This window comes from Anarrhichthys ocellatus, unplaced genomic scaffold (assembly GCF_004355925.1).
Source record: "Anarrhichthys ocellatus isolate YVR2014 unplaced genomic scaffold, GSC_Weel_1.0 scaffold36, whole genome shotgun sequence".
In the NCBI taxonomy this organism is placed as follows: Eukaryota; Metazoa; Chordata; class Actinopteri; order Perciformes; family Anarhichadidae; genus Anarrhichthys; species Anarrhichthys ocellatus.
Window position 1 is genome coordinate 3,788,869 of NW_022280066.1, and position 14,322 is coordinate 3,803,190.

Genomic DNA, 14,322 nt, shown 5'->3' on the forward strand with positions numbered 1-14,322 from the left:
CGGAAACAGCTCGGCTGTAAACAGGATGCACCGACGGTATTTATGCGTTCTGTGTCGGATGCTATTGCTAAACGATGTGCGGATTAGCCGGCTAGCTGCTAGCTTCATGGTGCAAAATCGATGTGCAGTTAAATATGATGGCGATTTATGGCCACAAATTCGTCCTTTTATGACACGTTTTCTAGATGCTTATATTAGTAGTCTATAGTTGTGTTTGGAGTGTGTAAAAAGTGACTTATATGATAGTGTTGCCCGTACGTTGTTGTTTAATCCGGTAAAAAAAATTACAATTCCACAATATTTAGCAAACAATAAATCCATTTTCCGGACAACATTTTCAGGGTGCCAGCGTCCTCGTGGGGGAACAAACTTTCTCCTCGGCCTGCCTCGTCCTTTAGCGAGTTAAAGTGAGTGAGCGCTGTGCTAACATCTCATCTGGAATATAAAGGTTGCCATTACATCCATCTGGCCAAGATGTGGTTATGAACATAAGCAGAAATGCCATGTGATAATTCTGTACATCTAAATAGATTCTTATTTGATCTAACAGACATTTAAAACAACCTCCAATAAACGCAGCCAGTATTATACGAAGTTTCAGATGATTTACTGTATTTAGGTAACTATCTTTATAATTACGTATTTTCACAGCCGTGTACTTAAATACAGAAATGATGTGTAAAAGGGTGAGGTTAACCCTCACCCTTTTATTTTTAGATGGAGCCATTATTTTACTTGAAATGCATTATTTATGTATTTCTATATATTATTTATAATCCATCCAGTTAAATTGGAAAACTGAGAATCATAATTGTTAAAATATAATTGATGTGTACCTTCTTTATTTGATTTGATAGTTGTTGATTACACCGAGACGTTGTTACTATATATATGGCACTAAATAGATATTGCCTCAGAGCTGTCCAGGTGTCTTCTGTGGAGTTGTTGAAAACAGTAGGCGCAGGTTAAATTCTATTCAATTTATTTTTGTATAGACCAAAATCACGAATCACAAATTTGCCTCAGAGGAGCTTTACAATCTGTACACATACGACATCCTCTGTCCCAGGACCCTCACATCGGAACAGGAAAAACTCCCCCAAAAAACCCTTTAATGGGGAGAAGAGAGGGAGAGACCTGTGGGAGAGCAACAGAGGAGGGATCCCTCTCCCAGGATGGACAGAAGCACTGTTGCCAACTTAGCAACTTAGTTGCTAGATTCAGCAACTTTTCAGGCTACCCTAGCAACTTTTTTTTCAAACAGCACCTAGCAACAAATTTAGCAACTTGTGAAAATAAATTTGGCACTTTTAGCAACTTTTTTTAAAGTGACTCAAATGCTAAAATGCACGCAGGCATTTTCCCTCTAAATGACACAAAAAAGATTTTCTCCGTCACACACACAGCCACACCCACAACACACGTGCCTGGCTGCAAAAGTGCATTGGGTGACGTCAACAGCATGTGCTCAGCTCGTGCACAGGAGGGGGCAGCAGCCAAGTGAGCCGAGCCGAGTCAGCCGACAGCCCGACAGTGACACGCAGCAAATCATTGTTGGCTGACTGCAGCAGCAGCAGTATGTCTCAGTCAAAATTGTACAGCCAGAAGTACAGAAAAGAGTGGGAGTCTGTACCTGAATTTAAAGGGTGGCTAAAGCCAGTAATTGGGGATGATTGTGGGGCATACTGTGCGTACTGCAAATCAGATATGCTTGCAAAAATCTATGACATCAGAAAACATTGTGCTACAGCAAAGCATATAAATAAATCAAAACCGCACAACCCTGCAACGCAATCTACATTACCACAGTTGGTTAAGAAAGTGGATAAATGCAAAAGCGCAGAAGCTACTATGGCAATGGCCATTGCAGAGCATTGTTCGCTGCTAGCATGTGACCATTTAGGTATGGCTTGCAAAGCTGCCTTTTCAGAATCTGTGGCAGCAACAAACTTCCAAATGTACCGCACTAAGTGCACAGGATTGATTAGGGGAGTACTGGCTCCTTATTTTCTCAAAAGAGTAACATCAGATGTGGGGGATGAGAAGTTCAGTCTCCTTTTGGATGAGTCCACTGATGTCAGTGTCTCGAAATACTTGGGTGTGGTGATTCGGTATTTCAGTGCTATAAAAAGAACCGTTGTGTCCACATTTCGCGGGCTGGTTGAATTGGAGGGGAGCGATGCCAAATCAATAGCAAAGGCAGTAGTTGAGTTACTTAAGAATAGTAACCTTAAAAAAGAGAATCTTCACGGTATTGGTACTGATAATGCGTCCGTGATGACTGGGGTGCACAACGGGGTACACAAGATTTTAAAGGAAGAATGTGCATTGCCCAATTTGGTACTCATCAGCTGTGTGTGCCATTCTTTACAATTGTCTGTCAGTGCAGCATCCAAAGAAACCATCCCTAGGAGTGTTGAGTACCTAATCAGGGAAACCTACAACTGGTTTTCGATTTCCCCAAAAAGGCGCGAGGCATACAAAGCAGTGTATGCCACAATTAATTGTGGCCAGAAACCCTTGCAGATCACCATACGATGCCACACTTTGGCTATCGATTGAGCCTGCGGTAACTCGTATATTGAGCCAGTGGGATGAATTGAAACTCCACTTTGAGTTGACCAAGGCCAGTGAGCATTGCTACATGGCGGATGTGCTCCATGCCATGTACGTGGACAAGACCAACTATGTCTACCTGACATTCTTGAAATCAATCCTGTCCGACGTACAAGTTGCATTGAAGTCATTTGAGGGAGAGCAAACAGATCCTGTCAAGCTTTTGGACAATCTGGTACACCTCTTAACATCAATTTGCAGCAGAGTAGCCCACCCTATGGCAAAAATTGATGTCCTGAAGGATGCCATTGATGGACATCTCAGTCCATCACCATACCTTGGGTACCTTTTCGAGAGCACAGTGTCCCGACTCAGTCTTGCGCCAGACGACGAAAAGGTCATTCGTAGACGGTGCATCAACTACATTGTTGCTTTAAGCAAGGAGCTGCAAGGAAGGCTCCCAGACAACCTAGAAGCCTTACGAAACATGGCCTTGTTCAGTGTTAAGGACACGCTAAACCACAATAAAGGCACCACTGAAATTATTAAAGTAGCTGAGCTACTGGGGTACCATCCCCAAACAATTGACAAAATTGTTTCCCAATGGAGAATCATCCATCTGTTTAGGTGGGACTCAACTGAAAATACAGTTGAGTTTTGGAGTGAAGTGAAAAACTACAGGGACTCTTCCGGGTCAAATCCATTTGAAGAACTGTGCAAAGCTGCACTCGCTGCCCTCTCCTTGCCACACTCAAATGCGGAGGTTGAACGGCTGTTCAGCCAAATGAGTGTGGTCAAGTCAAAGCTGAGAAATAGGATGTTACTGCACACTCTCAACTCCATACTCCTGGTGCGGTATGGACTGAAGCTGGCTGGAGATACAAACTACCAAGTGAAGTTCTGGAGCAGTTTGGCACCAAAACAGCATACGGCTTTAAGGCCACTCCATCCTCTTCTGCTGGTTCCAGCTCCGTGACAATGCAGTTGGACAGTGAAGATGAAGAGGTTTTCTTTTCCACTTTTTGATTCATCATATTTACAGTATGTATGCAAGGAGTGGACTTTCTGGAACTGGCGGAGACACACAGCTGATGGTGGCAGTGTGCACTGCCGTGTGAGCGAGAACAGTGGCAATATCTGGAGGAAACCATTGAGCAACTAGCCAGCCAAGCAGCACAACAGCCTGGAGACAGCTGGAAAGAGATGCCCAGTGCACACATCATTATTTGAGTTAAGTTGCTTGTTCAATAAGATATCATATATACCTTGTTATTAGCTTGTACCTATAATTATTGATCAGTTTGGTTGCATGTTAACTAACTACCAGTACACTGCTTAAATTGTTCAGAATGTGTAGGTTTACTAGTTAATAAGAAAAGAAAAAAAAGTAATTGTTCAATAATGTGTAATTGTTCAATAATTCAATGTGTTTAAAAATATCTGATCATATACAATGTGTTGTGTTTAAATTACTTCTACAAATAAAAATGTGATAATAAACAAAAAATCTTAATTAACAGATGTCAAATCATATTATTTGTCGAGATGGACAGTCAATTTGAGTAACGTTATTGTGTAGTCTACGTAATTACGCAGTTTTACGTTATTACGTAATGACGTCATCACGTAATGACGCAGTTTTACGATATTACGTAATGACATCATCACGTAATGACGTCACAACGTCATTTAGCAACTTTTAGCAACTAATCGACCTGCCTCTAGCAACTTCCCCGGAAAAATAGTTGGCAACAGTGGACAGAAGTGCAATAGATGAATGAACAACATTTACAGAGTAACAACACATTCAATGTATATGACAGAGCCACGGCAGGAGGCAAGACCAGGGTCCAGGTATCACCAGGATCCATGGAAACCTGCGAGGTGGGAAAGCACAGAGTCTCCGGGGAAGGAGCAAAGTCAGTAATGTGCGTTAATGGTACCGCGAGGAGAGAAAGCACAAAGAGTGAGAATGAGAGCATAAAAACCATTAAAAATCCATTAAAAAGGATTTGGTAATCCTTAAATTATCATGGTGTCACCAAACATACTAAGCCAAATTACAAAAAGTGCTAACGGACAAAATCTATTCTGAATCCAATGTTACAGGTCAGATATGCTACTGGTTTACACAACAGGAGTTTGGTGAGAGTATATTACCCCATCATCCTACATCGGACACTGGTAGTACCCTCACACAGACTGGCATATGACATACTTGAGGAAGAAGACTGACCGCCCACTATTAACACTGACAGCAGCCTGTTGACCAACACAGCGAACCATGCAGGATGTAAGAACTGTCTCTCCCCGACAGTTCAAACGCTCACCGTCAGCATCAGAACAAGCAGCCATGGAATCTCATGATGCATATGCCACAACTGCGGCAGTGGCCAATGACCAGTGCCAGATATAAATATGATCCATAACCTGTGAGTGAATCAGAGCATAAAGACACTGTCCTAATGTAGGAGGTTAGAGTAACTCCCAACATTTGACATAGTTAGTTAATTATTTTACAACTGTATGATTATAAATACTATATTTCAAAATATCCCTCCGATAAGCAAAGCTCTCTAAGTTAATGCGAAGTACCCTAACGCATGTTGGCACATGATTTAAATACAGACCGCCCTCTATCGACACTATTGAAACAGCAGCCCAACACAGTGACATGTCACCATGCAGGAGTTAAATGATGAATTAAGTGTTTACTCATACTTAACTAATGCTTCATAGTGTGTAGTTATTATAAAGTGTTACCGAAACGTTGTGTGCAATAGGTCAACCCCCCCCCACTCTTTCATACAGCGAGCGACGTGTCCCTCCTCGTCTCTCTAATTGTCTGTCCTCAGTCCAAAAGTAAAAATCTATTGAAAACATGTCACCCCAAATCATATTTACCCCATGTTTTGGGTCATAATGTCATAAAGTATGACAGACATTAGAAAACCTCAGTGAACGCTTGGAATATGAAAGAAACGACTTGGTACAACATCAACTACTCTTATAAAGTGCAGAGCAAAGAAGGCAGGCATATGCGGGGCACCAGATCCATGGAATTTAATTCCGTTTGTAATTAAGGCTTTTAAATGATCTCATCACTCAAGCTGATTAACGGGGCTCAGCGAGCGGACATGTTGTTCTACCAGAAACATCAGATTCCAGAGATTATTTAATTACAATTTAGTTATGATAAAAAGCTAAAATCAACTTAATATCGGTGAAGGAAAAAAACTATCTTGAATAATCCCTTTAATCGTTGATATGCGACTCAATCGGCAATCACCACAAGCCTAATGCAACGAGTGGAAACTGTTTCCTTTAAACAAGAAAGTTTATTTTAAAAAGACACTCAGCATGTAACAAGAGGAAAGTGACACGCCGTCCCCGACACGTCCCAAACTGGCGCCACTGCAGCTCGCAATTCGCTCCCAGAAGGGTTCTTGTCACATCGGCTGTGGATACTGACGGAGGCCGATCCTCTGGAGGCGGGGCAAATTTAGCAGCTCTCTTTGTTGAGGAGATCAAAGCAGGGCGATGAGCCCATCTGGCAACGTGGCCTTACACGTAATGGGGCAGCTCCTGCTGCAGTGGTCTAGATGGCCTGCCACATATCTTTGGTGGTGTTGGTGTTAAGGTCTCTCTCCAGTCCCTCCGGGCGCTGGCGCTTTGCCGCCTCGATGCCAGCTTTCAGTCTCGCTCTGGCGATGCTGTGTGCTTCCTTGTCACCTGACTCAAAGGCAGCTCTTTTTCTCTCTGGAAAGGGCCTTCACCTCTCCATTCATCCAGTCTTTCTAGTAGGGGAATTAATTGATTGTCTGTTTTCTGTGAATCTCCTGCGTGTGTGAAGGCAATTTCAGTATCCAGTGCAGGAATGGCGATTGCTGAAATATGTTAACCATAGATTGCTACGAAAAAGAGGTGTGTGGCTCTGCTTATCTTGAACCAGATATGTAAATAATCAAAATACTTGAAAAAATAGCTAATAATAAATCCAACAACACAACTAATAAGCCATTCAAAGTGCCAATGTAATGCCAGACATAGTAGTCGTTTGTTTTTAGGGAGCTATGCTACATTGCTCATCAAAAAAAAATAAAAAATCTGTGCATTTCAAAGTTATGTCCTGGATGTTCTTGAAAGTACAGAAACAAAAGACAGAACTAACAAAATCGACAGCCAGAACAAGAATCTATAAAAATAAGATAAAATTGAAAATGCAAGTCACCCTGTACATTTAACAGATTTCTAGTTCGCGATGTTCCAACACCACAATGGTGTGAATGGACAGTATCTCACTCAATGGGGATGATGCACTCATCAGTTTTGGCCGCATTTGAGTGAATTTAAAAAGCTCATTACATACAATTATCTCATTAGCTATAAAAAGGATTAGAGATAAAGAAGAGTCACAGCGTGACAGAATACTCCAACAAAGAAGACAGAGACCAAAAACAAAAAAAAGAAAAGCGGCGAGTTCAGCTGTGAAACGTCTTAAGAAAATCAGCTGAATGGTCCCTATGCTTCAGAGCTGGACTGATTACGCTCGGTAGCCGAAATTGCTGTGTGTATGTGTATGCGTGCAACTGTGCGTGTGTGTGTGTGTGTTAAGAGAACAATAGCATCTGATTAACCCATCCTCACCTCCCCACGGGTCTCCAGCCCCTGAACTCCATGCAATCACATCCAGTCTCTTTGCAAAGCCATTCATCTGGAATTAAGTTGTGAATTACATGAATTACAGTAATCGGCTTTCTTATTACGCAGTCATGATAGAGTCATTATTCATGAGTCCCGACGCATGTGATGATACATTCGTTAGCCGTGGTGATTATGTGTGTGTAATCATTCATTGTCATAAAAAATGTTAAATAAACACACACATCTGCTTAGAGGAACCTCAGAGAGAACAGGTAATTCATTGTTGGATATATAGGAGATATAATGCTGTATTGTGCATGAAAAGGCTGTTCAGCTATTAAAGCCTTTTCTAGCAACACACTAACAAATATTGCAGTCAAAAAATGAATAAAATTGAAGAGATTTCTCATGAACAGGATCCTGCTCTCACTTAAATTTGACTTGTCTTGAAAGACTACACTTAAAAAAAAGAAGTAGCTGATAACAGTAATAAGACATCAGAGAGTGGCTTAGTTGTGGGGCAAAAGGCAAGAGAAAATGCTTGGCTGTAATAACTCCCTTTAAGCTTTAGGTTGACGTGACAGAAAAAAACACAATAATCTATGCTAACCAGATTAAAATGATTCAAAACTTCAATTTCAACGACCATGTGCCTATCATCTGGTTTGCCGAAGTTTTGATGAATTTTCAAATGTTAAAAAAAGTAAGACGGTTAATGACAAGAAAATTTACTTTTAAGACTAACATACCCATGGGCGCACAGGTGGGTGCAAGTACATTTTGTACTTACACAACGTGACCGCTGGGTGCGAAAGTGACAACCAGCTCGGTCTGAAACTATATAGCGATAACAGATGTGCTGCGCAGGGTTGTAAGATAGAACCCAGTCACACTGAGGCACAGCTGTGCATTTAGCTAAATGTGAACGTCAGCATGCCAACAATGAATGGTAAATGAACTGCATATACTGTGTATATATATATATATATATATACATACATAACTATTTAATCAAAGCACTTTACAATTTCCCTCTCATTCATCTATGCACACGTATACACTCACATGCCAATTGCAGTCTCAGGTAAGGCTGATGTGAATGTCCCTAGTTTTGAAGGCATTTGGTCATATATCAAAGCATTTGTTCAAAGTATTGCAAATCAAAATCCCCATTTGATGATGGCGCAAAAAAAAAATCACCAAAGTCATTGCAATGACATCCTCATGGCTTCGTGGATGTCATGGCAATCTATCCAATAGCTGTTGAGATATGCCAGTCCTGACCAAAGTGTTGGTCCGACTTAGCGGCAGACAGACGTTGCCATTCCTACAGCCATGCCGATAGTGTGGCAAAAAATGAAGTCTTCAAGTCTGCATGATTGCTGTAGCGCCACCCTTGGTAATACAGGTTATCTTACAAACGGAATGCGAATTATCCAGAATCAGAGACCTACCGACAGCCAAAGCTGCGGCCACCGGGGAGGTCTGATGTAGAATTAGCTTTGAGAGTTCTCTTCCTCACTTCCCGGCCCTGATTTCCCTTGCTCAATACCTTGTTTGCCTGGCTGCCTGTGGCTGGTGTGCTTAGCATTACTAATGGCACTGCTACCAAATGGATTACATTCCTATTAACATGTTGACACTGTCTCCCCCAGGCTTCATGACAAACAGTGAAGCGGAGAGATGGGGTTGCAGACAAATACAGAGGGAGAGCACAGGCTTTTTCGGATGAGAGACATAGAGAAGAGAGGGAAAAATAACCGTGTTATGCTAATACACATGAAAGCCTATCCGATGTTCAACTCAATCCTCCTCAAGTCAAACACCAAAGCATTCGCTACAGTCGAACATAGTGTTCGTTCCGGTAATCATTTGTAGATACAACATCTCTCAGGTCTGACAGTCAGTGTTTGCCTGCATGGTGCATTACAAGTTCAAATGTTCAGTTAGGTGCAAACTTACACTGCAAGACATTTGACCAGCATCCAATCTCTGAACATATCGGCTATCGGTCTCACAACGGATGAGCCTCTGGGGGAAAAGGACTATATTTCCGTGGGTTCCGGTGTAGCCATTGGATATCCGGGCCCAAGCTTCCTTTTCCAAACCCTGCTTTTTGTTTACAGTCCAATCAGAAACTTGAGACGCAGGACTGGAGTTGGAGTTGAGAAGGGATGTCATTGACCTGGCTTGTTTCACAAGCAGCAAGCTTACAAGCTAATATTAAGCTAATAATAAGCTAAATATAGCCGGTGGGTTCCCACATTGCATTTTAGCCAATGCCTCTTTTGCGCGCCACACTGTCTCTCTACCTGCATTCAAACAAAGCCTGCTGGAACATGGCCAATACAATAGGACTACAAACGAAAACCAGAACGCTACATGTACCACAATCCTGCTGTGCTGCCTACTATTCTGCAAATAAATGCAGAATCTGTAAATATAGATTAACCAGCACCTAAAATGACAAGTTCAGGTTGTACTTTTCTATCTATTTCTGATTATTGTCAGACCCAAGGTTTGTGTTTTTCATTTTTGGTTTTGCCTATTTAGTATTTTCTTCCAGAATCCAAATGTGTTAATAATACATTCCAGCACTGTTGTGTGAATGACTTCCAACTCAAAAAATATTATTGGCTTCATTGTCAATCTGATACTTCCATATCTAACTCATTGCCATGTGTACAATGTGTCCAAATGAATCTGAGCGTATATCAGATGTATTTCCACCCACACACACACACACACACACACACGTTTTCAGTGGAGTGGTAAACTGCCTGGCTAACACAGAGGAATTCAGTCTCCGGTGAAGGTGACAATGATCGACTGTGACCAATACAAGTAGTAACGGTGCAGATGATGATGACGCGGATGCTGATAAACCTGGTTAATGGAGTCGAGTAATGAAGTGAAGTTCACTGTTTGAACGCATCTTACTTCATTTGTATCCGACCAACACACCAGTGCTAGACAGCTGCGTTCAAGAACAATGATCACCAAACACAGTATTCTGGCTTTTCCTGCACACATGCTGCATAGATGTTTTTCACGGCAGACATTTTGACTGGTCATAGCAGTAACACCTTACTTTTCCCTTTTCTTTAAATGTTCCATTTGGTGTTAACTTCCCAATACGAGCTCTTATCAGGTCTAAAACATAATTAAAACTACCAATAACATTTAGAACTTTTGTATGTTTTACAATGACTTTAGAGCGGGTGCAATTTTGTCTGTAGCGTTGTATACCAGCTGCAAGTACAAAGACATCTGTTTCGGCAGATATGGCTCATCAATGATTGCAATCAGGTATCGGCGGCAAAAGAAGACGTGATAGGGACATCTCTAAAAGTTATATTTGTTCCCCCCTTTTGTATCTGCTGATCTGATCCGTGATTTAAAACCGTGGTACGATTTGAACCTTGAGTTTTGTGATCCGTTGCATCCCAAATCACAGCCAAAAATAAAAGCACAAATTAGTTTAATTCTCAGAAAAACACTCATGATTGACACATTTGACTTGTTAAATGCTTTAAATGCTTCATATCAGCCTTAAAGAAGGTGGGGAAATGCCCTTCTGCATAACCACTAACTACATTGAATTGAGTATAATATACCAAACAGCTAAGCCTCTAAAACACTACAGCTCCTCTGACATTTTGAGACAGGCAAACACTCAGACAATCAGAAACACACTCAGGGGACTTTGGGTAGCTGCACCAAGCCGTTAGTCTAATGCTTAACTTTTCCCCAGTCACGGTAAGCTTGTCTTTGTCCTCTGTTTCAACCTGACTGCCAACATAAAAGGTCAAACAATTACTGGCCCACCTTTCTGTTTCGCAATGCTCTTTTCAGCTGGCTGTGCGTGTGTGTGTGTGTGTGTGTGTACAGTCTGCTTGAATGTCAGCTTGTAGGTCACAGATTGCTGGTATAACAGCATTTGAAAGTGGCCCTTTTCCACATTGTAACGTATCTCTCTCTCTCTGTCTCAAACACCTTGGCCCTGACGTAGCATAGTTCACCTTCTCAGTTCAGATGTCTGAAATAAATGTTATCTTTGAGGCGTTTCTGCTTGAGTAGATGGCACAGAGGGTAGAGTGGCAGGGAATACAAAGTATAAGGTGAGATGACGTGTGAAGGAGGCATAACCTCAACCCTGCTTACAGTATGTTCTCCCTCTTCCTACGATCTACACAACTTATATATCTATGTCTGCAGCATGTGAGGCTTCAGAAAACCACAATTTTCTGAAAATGTTGATAATTTCTCAAATGCGTTGTACCATTTTTATACTGATGATGCTGCAATCTATTGCTTTTTCTCATCAGTAGTAAAAACCCTCGAATTATTGCCTTTGTTCTTTGTCCCGTCCCATTTAACCTAACTTGAGTTGGAGTTGAGTGAAATTCAAATGTTGTCAGATTATTAGGGTATTATTAGTGGGTATTATTGATTAGATTTAATTTTGTAAATCACACAACCGCAAATGTCAAAACTAAGTTTATCCCTTAAAAATAAATCTTCAATACTAAATCCTGTTTCTCCTTTCAGACGTTTTTACCTTAATTTGAGTATGGTGATCTGCACTTGTGAATGTAGAGTGTAGCCTCAACAAGATTGAAGAGAACAAACAACTTTTATATTGATATATTTTACCGCAGGGCAGACACTTTTTTTCTTTTTATTCTGCTGTAAAATCCATGATATGTCTGTCGCTTTAAATTCAAGTTTAGGCTCGCTACAGACTGTCACTGTAGTTGATGTTGCACAGGCAAACTGTACCATTCCCATCACAACAGAGGGGAATGATACTGACTGGACCGTAATCCCTTTTTAATAAAAAGACCAATCTGAACCCAATGTATCGGCTGGCCCCAAACTAATGTGAACTCGCTGGTCTTTAAACCTGGTCCTCGGGACTTTCATTCTAGATACTTAATCTGGGAGTGATTTACACATGGCACACCAGATGAATGTAATTAGCCACGATTTTGCCTGAGTGGACATCATGCAATGGCATCCACATGCTTAAAAGCCACTACGTATAATTGCAATGTTTATACACCCTGTATTCTGTGTTTGTGTGTATATACAAGAGAAAAGGGACTACATGGACATTCAAGAGCATCAGCTGGTAAGTTCATTTTAAAACTGACTTGTGCATTCTTGTTAGCCTCTCTATCCTTCTACACAAATCCCTAGTCTAAGGCACACGATGAGTGACCTTTGTGCATGCTAAATTATGCCGGGTATCTAAGGCATCACTACACACACACACTTGCACACGGTGGCCCTGTGCTTCAGTGTGTAATTGCCTGACTGTCTGGTTGGTTGACTATCTGAGGCAAGTCTGTTTGCCTGAGTGATTGGCATAGCAGCTGACTGATCCACTAATTGAGTAGCTCAGTTTGTGAGTGACTGGCTGGTTCAACAATTCCGACACGACTGGATGGCGCCGAGACTGACAGACTGGTAAAACCAATATGTGTTGTTTTTGTCAACACAAAAGTTTTGAGAATGCAGGGTCCTGTGCTTATTAGCCATTCCTGAGTCGATAGAACATGCCCATTGCCAGGTGGGTAATTAAAGGTTCAGACCCCATGTCCCCTAACTTAATTCCTAGTATAGGCCTTTTTTCAGCCATTTTGATATGCAGGGGAAAACCACAAATGTAATCGATAACATTAATGATGGTCCCATTCTATTTAGTGTGTCACAATCGTTCCAGTGAGCCAGCATGCATAACACCAGGGCCCTGGCCAACCTAAACGTAACAAGGCCATAATGAATGTAACATATTACACCATTTATTTATCCTGCGAAGACATGTCAAAATGGCTGCTGTAAAACAGGTCTATTGTGATTTGTCACTGTCCCTGTAGGTGCCTCTGTCGCTAACGATAAAAGTCAAATCTGTCAATCTGAACCATCATGTGGGCAACATGTGCTGTAGTGCTGCTTGAACAAGGCAAAGATTAACTTAGAAGTTAGGAGCCTTCAAAACATTGTTGACCCCAGACATAGCTCTACATATACTTCTGAGTACATCTAGGGTAGTTTCTTTTCCAGTATCAAATTCTGACCTTATGTTATGAGGTAGGATCCAGTTTCATCTAGATTACATTTGCAAAATGTGGATATAATGTGTCTGAGTACCGAACTGTTCGTATCATATGCAATCTGAAGCATAATGACATAGCAGGGTTTCCGCCTGTGTATTGCAGGCCTGGCACTCCACCAGGTCTAAGTTAAATCCCCGCTGGGTCAAAGCATCGGAATTATTTTTTTTTCTTTTTGTATGTCTTTATACTGTTATAGTCTATGTGAATGTCCTAAACTGACATGAAGTAAACATGGACCCAAGCTGTTGCCTATGCAAGTTCAGTTGAAACAGTCTATAGGCTATAACCAGGGATGCACGATCCAATCAACCAGGTCAGTCTTGACGCACATACCGAACCTATAACTTATTAAGTGGATCGAGAATCACCCAGAAATGACTTATTAATTTTCCCATTCTATACAGGAAGTCACGTTAACATTTACAGCCCATTGCCACACTGCCAGCCAGTCAGCATGCCAACCGTAAATTGTAAGAAAAAATTCAACACATCAATGCTCAAGATATCCTAACAATTATACACATTGACAAGAAGAAGCAAAGCAGGAATTGAGTCATCAGATAATCGGACTGTCAGAATGCAAGAAGTTAAAGAAAAGGCTTTTTTTCTGTGTCCTTTCTGCCAGTGAGATCCTGTATATGTGCAAATATTGAGCATATTAAATTCTCTCCTTTTATTCCCCATGATCTGGCTCATCTCAAACAAGCCTATTGATTTGAAGAAGAATGATCTAGCTTGCCTCAGGTGATCCAAATTTGGATTTTATTACTTGTATTCTGGCACCTCAAAACCAGAGACTGATTGCCTACCTTTTGTCAATATTGGCATTGCATATGTGTGTGAGTGTGTGTGTGTGTGTGTGTGTGTGTGTGTGTGTGTGTGTGTGTGTGTGTGTGTGTGTGTGTGTGTGTGTGTGTGTGTGTGTGTGTGTGTGTGTGTGTGTGTGTGTGTGTGTGTGTGTGTGTGTGTGTGTGTGTGTGTGTGAGTGTGTGTGTGTGTG